This window comes from Corvus brachyrhynchos, unplaced genomic scaffold (genome assembly GCF_000691975.1).
Source record: "Corvus brachyrhynchos isolate BGI_N302 unplaced genomic scaffold, ASM69197v1 scaffold3, whole genome shotgun sequence".
Taxonomy (NCBI): Eukaryota; Metazoa; Chordata; class Aves; order Passeriformes; family Corvidae; genus Corvus; species Corvus brachyrhynchos.
In genome coordinates, this window is record NW_008237619.1 from 6776396 (window position 1) to 6787309 (window position 10914).

At 36.9% G+C, this 10914-nt stretch overlaps 1 protein-coding gene across 9 annotated transcripts in view; it reads right to left on the reverse strand.

Annotated features, from left to right (window-relative positions):
- The window catches only part of STXBP5L (syntaxin binding protein 5 like), a 190283-nt gene that overhangs the window by 147351 nt on the left and 32018 nt on the right, over positions 1-10914 (reverse strand). The window lies entirely within an intron of this gene.

A 10914-nucleotide genomic window follows, 5' to 3' on the forward strand; every position in this document is an offset into this window, starting at 1 on the left:
TTTTAATAATGAAGAAATGAGTGGAAAAGGGTGAATTGCGCACTTTATGTCTTCACATCAAGGTTTATGTCTTACTTACAAGGTAATAATAAATAAATAAATAAATAAATATCACATACTCTTTTATTACTATGATACTTCACTGACAACGTGGGAAGACAGGAAGAGTAGCAAGGATCATTAAATGTATGCATAGCATATCTTGCATAATATTTTGTGTTAATGTATTGGTGTCTTCAGTAATTTAATGATTGAAAAATAAAACATTCATGCTGGACAACAGCAGCTGGCTGACAAGCCAGGAACACAGTTTTTAACTAAGGTGCCTGGTGCCAGGAAAAGACCTCAGTGACTTTGTCACAATTGACACAGCTCCTGGTTAATTCAGTAGGTACCTTTAAGTAGCCAGACTGCCTGATTTGACAACTGTCATCAAATGCATTTCTGTCTAGTGTTTAAATGCAAGGGAATAGAAATGCAACAGATGAATGTGGAAGTAGTCCAAACTGTAAGGAGCAGTTGGAAGGCAGATTACTGCATCTACTTTGCTAAGTAAAATAATACCCAGGAGCAAAGCGAGGAGCAGATTCCTTGATTGTCCATGTGATGTAATTGTTACTTGGCTTCCAGGCTGTTTTGAAGAGATGCATTTAGTTCACTCTGAGATCTAACCAGGGAGTTGTGCAGAAGGAGGAATATTCCATGCAGCACTCTCCATCTACAATGTGAAAATGTGGTGCCTGATTTGGATTCTTCTTCCCTATACAGTTTTCCAGCTCTACCTCCAAAAGTTTTTCATCCTCAAATACCACTGCATACATTCCTACCATACACTGGAGCTTGTAAGACACATTCTTTGTCATGTGTTACAAAAATACTGCGCTGTGGGGCTGAGACACAGATCTCACATATTCCAGATGCTTTGAAGTAAAAAGAGAAAAGGAAAGAAAAAGATCAGAGGCCCTTAGTGGACCCCAATCAAGTGTTATGCTGGGTGAGACATCAGAAAACAGATACATGCATAGTTTTGAAGCAAGATATGCCATTCCTGGGAGTTCAACAAGCATTTCCTCAGATGGACACCATTTTCAGTGGCCCATACATCCTCTGAGTCACCACTACTCAGATTTAAAAGAAAAAAAAAGGTGAAAAAAAATTAGTTAAGGAAAATTTAAGCACGTGAAGAGACTCTGTAATAAGTAATGATCGGGGAGAGAAAAGACAACAAATAATCATGTGCAAAATACAATCTTGTTCATAAAATCCCGAACTAAGATTTAATTAGATTTTTAGTTAGTCCAGCTAACTAAAATCTTTGCTTTACTTAAAGACTGTAGAATGATGAAAAGGAAGATGAACTATAATTTAAAAATGGCAAGATAAGAATGTTCTGCCTCTAGAGGTTAGAAAAAAATTCTAACGGATGTGCTTCTATGAACGTTAAAAAGAATTGTTTAAGAACCTGAGGACTATGGAATTCTCTTATGTCTGCAAAAGGTTAGTGGGGGAACTATGTAGCTTGCTCAAGCTTTTAAAAAATAAGCATAAATTGCCAAAATTTTCACTGGCTGCAGGAGAATTCTGAAGAATGACAGATGTCTGTCCTGAACATGTTCTGATTCACCCCAATAGATCTCTTTTATCTTTAAAGACCAGAGGGCAACATACAGCAAACAAATGGGCTGAGGTCTTTCCTGCTTGTACAACACAAAAGTGCTGTCTTAGCTATACAAATCCAACATTCTGAGGATACCAGGGCATGTACTCACTGAGCTCCCTGGCACAGTCACTTGAAGCATAAAACATATGTATAACTTAGGTAATTTAATGCCTTTTGACTATTTGAGTTCAGGAACCTTTTGGTGCTTATGAAACAGGACTTGAATACTGCTTCAAGACACAGCATTTTTGAATTTAGGCCAATTTTGAAGTTAAAGGTCTCATAACATTTACTACATTCCATGTGTATTTTCCCATGTATATTTTTTTGCTTAATGTACGTGTATATTGTACAGCTGTTACATGCAAATTTATTTCTAATCTTTGTTAAACTAAAATTAGGCCTGATTGATGAAACATGTTCTTATATAAATTCAAAAATGTACTTTGATTGAGAACTCAGCATTTATTTAAATATATATATACAAAAGATTTCCACCAGCAATAATGATTGCAACATGAAAAAAAAAGAAACACACAATAAAAGGACATGTTCTAAAACATTTTAAAACTCAGCCACTCAGCGAAGAACTGATTGTTATGTGTAACACCATGCTCAGAAGAGGGAAAAGTTCACTTAGAGATGGAGTACAGTGAAAGAAAAGGAAAAGGGACAGAGCAAAGACAGAGTCATAACACTGAACTCTTCCATGACAAGCTATCAGTAATACAGGAAGATCTGGCAAAATTAGCTAAACAGAATAAGGAAAAGGCTGACATGTGAAAAAGCAGTCTGACTGCTTGAATGCTATATATCATTAAATTTCATTCTAAAGAGCATCTGTCTCAGCCACTGATGGTCATTTTTTAAAAGAACTGCACTTTATATTTCTAGTGAGCATAAAGATCATGCAGCAGCCAATACACTGTCAAAATTAAACAGCAAATCCCTGCAAGGATTAATACCCAGGACCTTTTTTCTGCTATTATTATCAGCACTGACCACAGAGAAGCTGTAAACAATTTGTACACAGGCAATATTTGCCCTGTGGGAACCTGCTTTTAATGGATTCAGAAATGATGTCAACAGTACTTCACTTCTGGTAGCAGACAGCAAAATGCTGATGGTTCAATGTCCATGACAACTCCTCAAAGCACTGGGAAATGAAGTGGTAAAGAGGTAAAGAATGGAAATCAGAGGCTCAAGCAAATATTAAAATTACGGATTAAAAGTTATTTGGGAATTTTTGGACCACCTATATTACCTGACAAGATTATAAAGCAAAAATGTGATTACAAATATTTATATAAATAACTTTCAAAGTTAGGAAGAGCACAGTCACATCTTCCCATAACATGTGAATGGGAAAGTCAAATATTACAACTATATTGTCATTTAAAACTAATCAACTAATTAACTTGTGCAGACAACACCCTTTTGAAGATGATGGCAAAAAGCCATTTGGAATTTTATGCTACTTGTACAGACAGCCTTCTGAAATAAAAAAAATTGTCAAGACAAAGCCTTATATGTGGAAATTCTGATTAAAAATAGCATTCTACATCCCAGAAAAAGCTGCTGAAAACAGAGGTATGCCTCATTGAAATCTGCAGTTTTCAGTGACCAACAGACATGTTGATAAAATCTAGACTGTTAGTTATATAATTGCACCATATAATAACTTTGAAACATCTGATTGTACCCGGAGCTCTGTGACCCGCCGCAGTCCGGTTTGTTTGGCTGATCTTTCTGCTTTGCCTCCTTTTTTTGATGTTTGCAAAGATGACTGACAAACTGAAAATCAATCTAGTAAATACCTTCAGATCATCCATGCAGAGGGGGAAATGCTATTGTGTGCTTTTGTGATTGGTCTAAACAAATTTAAGCCCACAGCACCAACGAGAGTTGTGCTCTGGCCTTTCTCACTGCCGCCTTTGGCTGAGCAGTCTGATCTTCCTTGTGCTGACAGCGTGGCTCATTCCACTGCCACACAGGGAAGCACAGCAGGGAAGCATTTGTGCTGAAAACCAGCTACACAGCAAAAGACAAAACAACTCCTTTCCCTAGACTGAATTTCCCAGTTCCCAGATGTGGCTTACCAGGCAGCAAGGGTGAGGGATGGGAATGCTGGCTGGTGGTGGAGGGTACTGAATGGAACCAGTCCTCAGAGCAGGAACACACACAGAGATTAGTTTAAATCAACTGAGCACCTGCACTTGTTGAGACAATCTTAAATATATATTCCAACTTTTTTACAATTTTTAGTCCTTAACTCCTCAAATAAAGGAATGGATTTAAGAAAAAAAAAAAGAGAGAGAGAGAGAAAATGCTTCATTTTTTCTGGGTGTTCATTATTAAAAAAAAATTGTTTTAAATTAAATTACCTTGAGTTGGTTAATTCAGAAAAACATATCAACCCATTCTTATCTGCCTAAGTAGATCAGAAACCTAACACAAGGTATCCATGCTCTAAAATATTGCTAGAATTTACAATACTTCACTGCGTTTTCCCACTACTTTCTTCAGTATATTTAATGTCCCTTTGGCAGTTTTGTTTCTAATTTAAATTTGTTTCTGTAGATTTTGGAACTACAGTAATACTAAATTACTTTCTGACAACTGGAAGTGAAACTGTCATACTAATACCAGCATATATTAAAAACAAAATGTCAGCAAGTAAAAGCAACCAGCAAGTGATTCTATATTAATTTTATTTCCTATTTCTAGTGGCATTTTACAAAGGAAAATATTGTAACTTAATACCTTGTCTAAAGGCAGTGTATGCAGACAGGAAAAACAACCTCTTATTTTTTCTTATTTCTTGCACTGTTTGCATCAGCACAGAAAGAAAGGGGTTTTGGTGACCAGTTTCACCAGAGAGGCTCCAGTCATTCACCCTACCGATAGAATAAAACTTCAAGCAAAGCCTTCACTGAGCTCATGGAAGATGGAGAGAGATCTGAAGCTCTAGGCAAATATGCAACCACTCATATGAATTTTAATGGCTGAATAACCTTAAAAGTAAAAAATATCTTGAAGTGTTTAGTTTCAACCCAACTTTATTTAATGTGTGAGTTGATGCTGAACACATTAAAACAGCAAAGAGAATGCATTTTTTGCTGCAAGGTTTTGGGTTCTTCCACAAGTTTCAGGCTAAGTTAACACAAACAACTGGAATTCCAAATTTGTATCAGGTTTATCAAGTAGATATCTAGAAGGACATTTTAGGAATTTAATAACTTACTGTAGCATAGTATGTGCTGGATTACATTTCAAAATTGCTCATGTTATTTTGGTCCTGGATTATGAAATAGGCATTGCAAAGGGAATCCAATTACAGGACAAAAGAATTGGATCTGCATACTTAGGAACTTACTAAAGTAAAACGATTTCATGATTTTTATACTTTTTTCTGCCCTTCCCTGTGGAGACGCTAGAAAGAGACCATTCCTAACCTTCCCCTCAATACACAGAGGTAAAAAAGAAGGGTAAGAAGAAGCAAATGGAGAAATCTAATGAAATAAAGTGCCAGTGGAAAGTTCCAGGAGTTGCAGCACTGCTCTTCCTTAACCAGTTCAAGGGCACAGCACAGCTCCACCATTTCCAGATACCCAGGTGGTTCCTAGCCTGGGCAGGAGACCTCCTCAAGGAAAGTCAAATAATCAGTCTCAGCTGCAACCCAAGAACTCATAAAGGCATGAACTCTCAAGATTTCTAGGAAGTAGATGAAGTACATATGATACCATTCTGAGAAGAGAATGATTACAGATAAACAAGCAGATGTATTCTCCAACTTGCTCTGAAAAAAATGTTTGCCCGTGGTCACAAGTCAAAAAGTCATTGCCTTAACTGGCTTTCTGATGTGGATTTTTAAAAATAAAACTGCATCAGAATCCTTCTAGGGTTGCTCCTAGTATTTTATCTTGGGACTGCTTTTCCTCTGCACCAATCACTTCAGTCTGATAGGTCACACACAAAGGATGAGTAAGAAACACACCATGGCAACATCCTTGAGGGAAAAAAACCCTGAACTGCTTGTAAAAGAAGAGATTTTTAGCCCACCAGATTTTTTCACATCTTAATAGCTGTAAAGAGTAATTTGTCTTTAAGCATTATGAAACAAATGGCATTCAAGTGTAAAGTCTCTTCATAAATAGGAAGCACAAGTGCGGGGACCCAGTGAGCCGCTAACCAAGGTAACTCACGTGTAAAGTACTTTTTATGATGCATTAGATGTGTCAGCATATTTTCAGGCTAAGAATAGAGTGGAATAGGCCATTCGTTATTTTTTTCATGAAAATAGATTGGAATTCATATTGCACATTATTCATGCAACTAGAAAACTGCAACCTTACATGTTTTTAGTTTTATTGCTTTTCTTTGCCAAACTGACTGAAATAAATTAAGGTGACACATTATGAAAATCATTGCACATAACAAATTCATAACTTCTAGAGCAGAAGCAGCACTAATTGCTCAAAAGCTGTCTTAAACATTTATGAGTTACTGTAAAATGTGAAAAGAGTACACCCTCTAGTTACAAAAAGACAACCATACAGCCAGCAAAGATGTGACGACAGTTCAGAAAGGTAATTCCCAATGAGGTCACAAAGTCCCAGTATTGTAATAATGTTGTCTAAAGCAGCATAAAGGTCATTGTGGGCTGACCTCCCAGCATGTATTCACATTCCCAGGCAGAATGTGAGTTCACCAGCTGAGTTCTTTCCTACCACAACTGTAATCCAGTCACCCAGTGTAGATATGCCCACAGCTGGTGAGGCCTGCAGTAGTGCAACACCCCAAGAAGCTTTAAGCCTTAATAAAGACTGGAAAAAAACATTCTTCAAAATGCAAGAATATCTGAACAATCTCTGGAGACTTGCTGATGAATTCAGAGAACTGTCCAAGCCAGATGATACTTATTCTCCTCCTCCTTTCAACTGACCCAATTGTATTAAAAGAAGTTAAAACCAGTACAGGTTGGTTGGGTTTTTTTGTGTGTTCCATTCTCAGCAATTGCTATAGCTGTCACTAGAATACTCTTCAACTACAAGTAGGAGAAGAAAATTGCAAGTTCTTTGTGTTCAGCCATAAATATCAGTGTATATGATCAATATATCCTGCTGCAAACAATAACAACAGAAGGCCAGAGCTCTGCAACACCTGGCAGCTCTTACAGATGAACAAAAAGGGTAAAACTTGCTGGGTGTGCTGAGAGGCTGTGAGACACTGTACAGGGCAAGGCAAATGCCAGACCTGAGAAACGTGCAGAGGCATAGTAACATGCAGAGGAGTGCTAGGCAGGTTGGAGTGAAGGACTGCTGGGTTTGCTAGGACAGCTTTAATGTGGGTATCTGCTGATACTGAGAGAATGCAGGAGAGTGGCTGCAGATTTGTGAAACAGCAGAAATACCATGGTACATGAAGACTAAGCAGTCTGAAGACACTGGAACAGAATATTAGAGTTTTCTGCAATAGCAGGACAGTATTCTACCACGGAAGATTATGTAAAGACTGCGTCCTCCTCCTGAGATACGATGTTTCATCTTCCCTCTCTCTTGGTTATCATCTCTTGTTAAGATCCCAGTGGGACAGCCAGATGGACAACACTAGGCTTCCAGTTCAGGATCTATGACAAACACACACGGGAAGACCAGGTTTCCCAAAGTTTTGCAGAACACAGGAGTGCAGCAGAACATTTCAGGGTGCAAGATGTGGAGTACCTGGGAGCTTTACGATTTAGTGGCAGGGGAGGTTGCCCAAGTGATTGAAATTAGTAACAAAGCACAGCTGGAGACAAAAAAAGAAACAGTACTTGCCTATGAAAGTTTTTCCTTTAAGATGTGATTCACAGCAAGTAGCTTGAGGACTGGCTATGGCAGTAGTAGCAATCTGAGGTCTTCACGTATGCACTCATCATTTCAGTGGATGTTCAATAGTTAACCCTGCCTCATCCTTCAGAGAGAAAAGACAGGGAAGAAGGGACAAAGGAGAATCTGGAAGCTTCCCAACCCCTCTTTGTGAGAAAGGTGGTAAGAGAAACCAACAACAGAATTCTACAATATGGATTATATAGTTGATGGTTGTTTGAACTCCTAAGCAATAGTGATTATCATTTTGCCACTGTGACTGAAATTAAATCCGCTTTAGTGAGAGAAATTTAAACAGAGGCTGTTAAAATGTAGCCTTACAGAACCTAAAAACTAACACACACATAGATTTCAAGAGCCAGTTCTGTCTGCTTGAGACTTTGATATTCTGATACACAGTACAAAGAATTTATTCAGCCTTTTATTACCTGGGTAATAAATAGTTTGTAACCCTATTAATAAAGATCAATCCATCAACTGTTTTCATGTATTGGGATACCACTATTTACCTGTTCTGTTAATTTTATGAACAACTAAAATCAAGACTGGAGACAGGTGGTAATTTTCCTGACCGCCGGCCACATTACACAGCATTTCCCCAGTTCCCCCCCAAAATGCAATTGCAATCTGGAAGTACGCAGTTGCCAAAAGTATCTTTTCCTTTTCTTTTTTCTTTTCTTTTCTTTTCTTTTCTTTTCTTTTCTTTTCTTTTCTTTTCTTTTCTTTTCTTTTCTTTTCTTTTTTCTTTTCTTCTCTTTTCTTTTCCTTTTCCTTTTCTATTTCCTTTCTCTTTTTTCTCTTTTCTCTTTTCTTTTCTTTTCATGTGTATAGTGTTTCATTTTTCCTCACTTCAGATAGGAACTAAAATAACACACACAGACACACATTTGGGGGATGAAATTTTTACACCCTCTTCTTACATTTGAGGAATGTGCACACTGAATCTATTTATTCCATTATTTTACATGGCATTTCTGTATCTGGCAACACATTAAACAAATGCCTGTGTATGCATCGGAGTGCTCAAAACCTGACTGTGAGAACAGTTTCCATGTATGATATATATGCCATTCAATGATTGCAATAGGCAATCTAAAACCTATTGATCAAGCCACAACAAGAGTAACGTATATGGAGAAAATGAGAGAAAGGATGTAGTTAACTTATCCTTAATACATTATGTTGTTAGATTGCTACTCTGGCACCACAATGCAAAAGGGTAAGGGAATCAATCCTGAATTCCTTATGATCCAGAAGACAGCATGTAAGAGCACCATCAGAAACATCCACACAAGCTTTCAGGCTAAATGCCGTTGAATTAAACAGCTTGTGGCTGAAGTGCCAGCCTGAAAATCAAAGGGCTTATGTTCTTCAAGACTCTATTAAATCATTTTAGTGCTTCAGTTTCCTCACATCAGTAAAACTGGGATAGCTCTGTCAATGTCCATTTTGATAATTTTGATACTTGGTGATTAAAGGTCTCCCTAAGAAATACTGCTTTGTCCCCATTCTATAGTGTTGCTTTTTGTAGTTTTAAATCATATTGGTATAGCTTTTAAAATAGTAATCTAGAACTGTTCTACTTGAAAATCAGTTCAAACATGCAAATGCAAAATGGAAGTTTAAACTGGAAATTAAAACTGAATGAATTCTATCTTCCTTCATATTAAAGGCTTCCCAAGAGTGTTTAAGCTTCCTTTTTAAAGAAACTGATTGAGATCCATCAGAACTATATCATTCCCTGCACTTTGCTTGGTGTCACATCCATAGGCATTGGCTAATAAGAGGGTTTTCTTAGTTGTAAAACTAAGAAACTAAACCCTGGAAGCCTAAATTCACTTCAAGTAAAGACTATGCTATCCATTAAATACGATGGAACCAAAATGGATGCCATTTTTCCTGAGAAAGGTAGAAGAAAGTTTTTACAATGGAGATTTTACAAGAACAGTAGCTGGGCTAACAGTCCAAACTTCCTTATGTAAAAGCAATTTTTAGTACAACTCCTTGGCCATTATCATAAGAAGCAAATATATGTTCTTGCTCAAACATTTTATTTTATTTTATTTTAATAAGGAGAATAAAACCTGAGGGAAAGTGCTGCCAGGCTATGTGGAGGTGGAAAGTACAACATCCATCTGGAATAACCACATTCAGCTCAGAAGAGTTGCTCTAGATTTACACTATTGTCCAGAGTATTAAGAGAGATAAAGGTAAAAAAGCCCCAAATGTGAAATGTTTGGATCACACTGGAAATGGCCAGCTTACAGAACAATAATAACTACAACAAAACCTGATGAATCTCCTGGGTTACCCAAGGCTACAGAAAGCAATCAAACAAGAGTATTAAAAAATTTAATTATTTCTTTGATTCAGCTTTTAACAGAATATATTGGCAAAGGCTCCTTTATGCACACTCCTTTTTTTTTTGTGTGCGTGTGTGTGTGTGTGTTAAGTAAGACTATTAAAGATACAGGTATCAGAAATGTAGGTTCAGAAACCAGCAGCAAAAGTCCCAAGTAAATTACGAGTAGGTTTAAACAATATTTATGTCATTCTTTGGAAGGAGCATAGGAATGAAGCAGAATGGATGCTAGCAATGCCCACCCCCAAACTGCATGGTTAATAACACATACTTCTAAAAGAGACTTGAGATTATCCAGAAAACTACAAAACAGTAAATCTTGCACTGGTGTCTTGCAAGCATCTTTAAATTAAAAGAGGAATATAAAAATAAAGAATTTAGTCTAAAAATTATTCTCTAAAAATGAACAATAATTCCTCCCAAAATATTCATATGATATTGATCTCTTGGTACTGCTCAGCCCTCTAAAAAGTCATGAAATTGGACAAAAACTTCCTCAGTTGTCAAAAGGTTACAGAAAGTCTCCTTAAACAGAAAACAAACCAAATGAACACACAGAATAAGAGGAAATACCTCCATTGATTAAAAATTATGGTAGAAAAAAAGGCTATGATTAACTGTCAATAAAAACCTGAATTCTAATGGGCATCAAAAATTTCCAGTAGGATCTTCCAGTAATTGAAAAGCATTTAAAAAATGGATGAGAGATAAGGGAGCACAGTCCACTTTCAACAGTGATTTTTTGACATTCTGAAGACAGTGTCACCAAAAGCAATGGCACTTATGGTGAAGTCACAGTATCACAGTATACATCTGATACAAGTTTGCTGTATTTCTTAATCTGTTAAAGACCTAAAGAGCTAAACCTGTGACAAGTTTATCTGGTTTAGCAGGTTTAACAAGAATCTTTAAACAGACCGAAAGAACTTGACAGAAGAGCAAAATGATGGCTATGTGCAAAATTGACAAATTCAACATAATTTGCACTAGAAGAAAACAGTTTAGTTGCTTATGCGCATCAG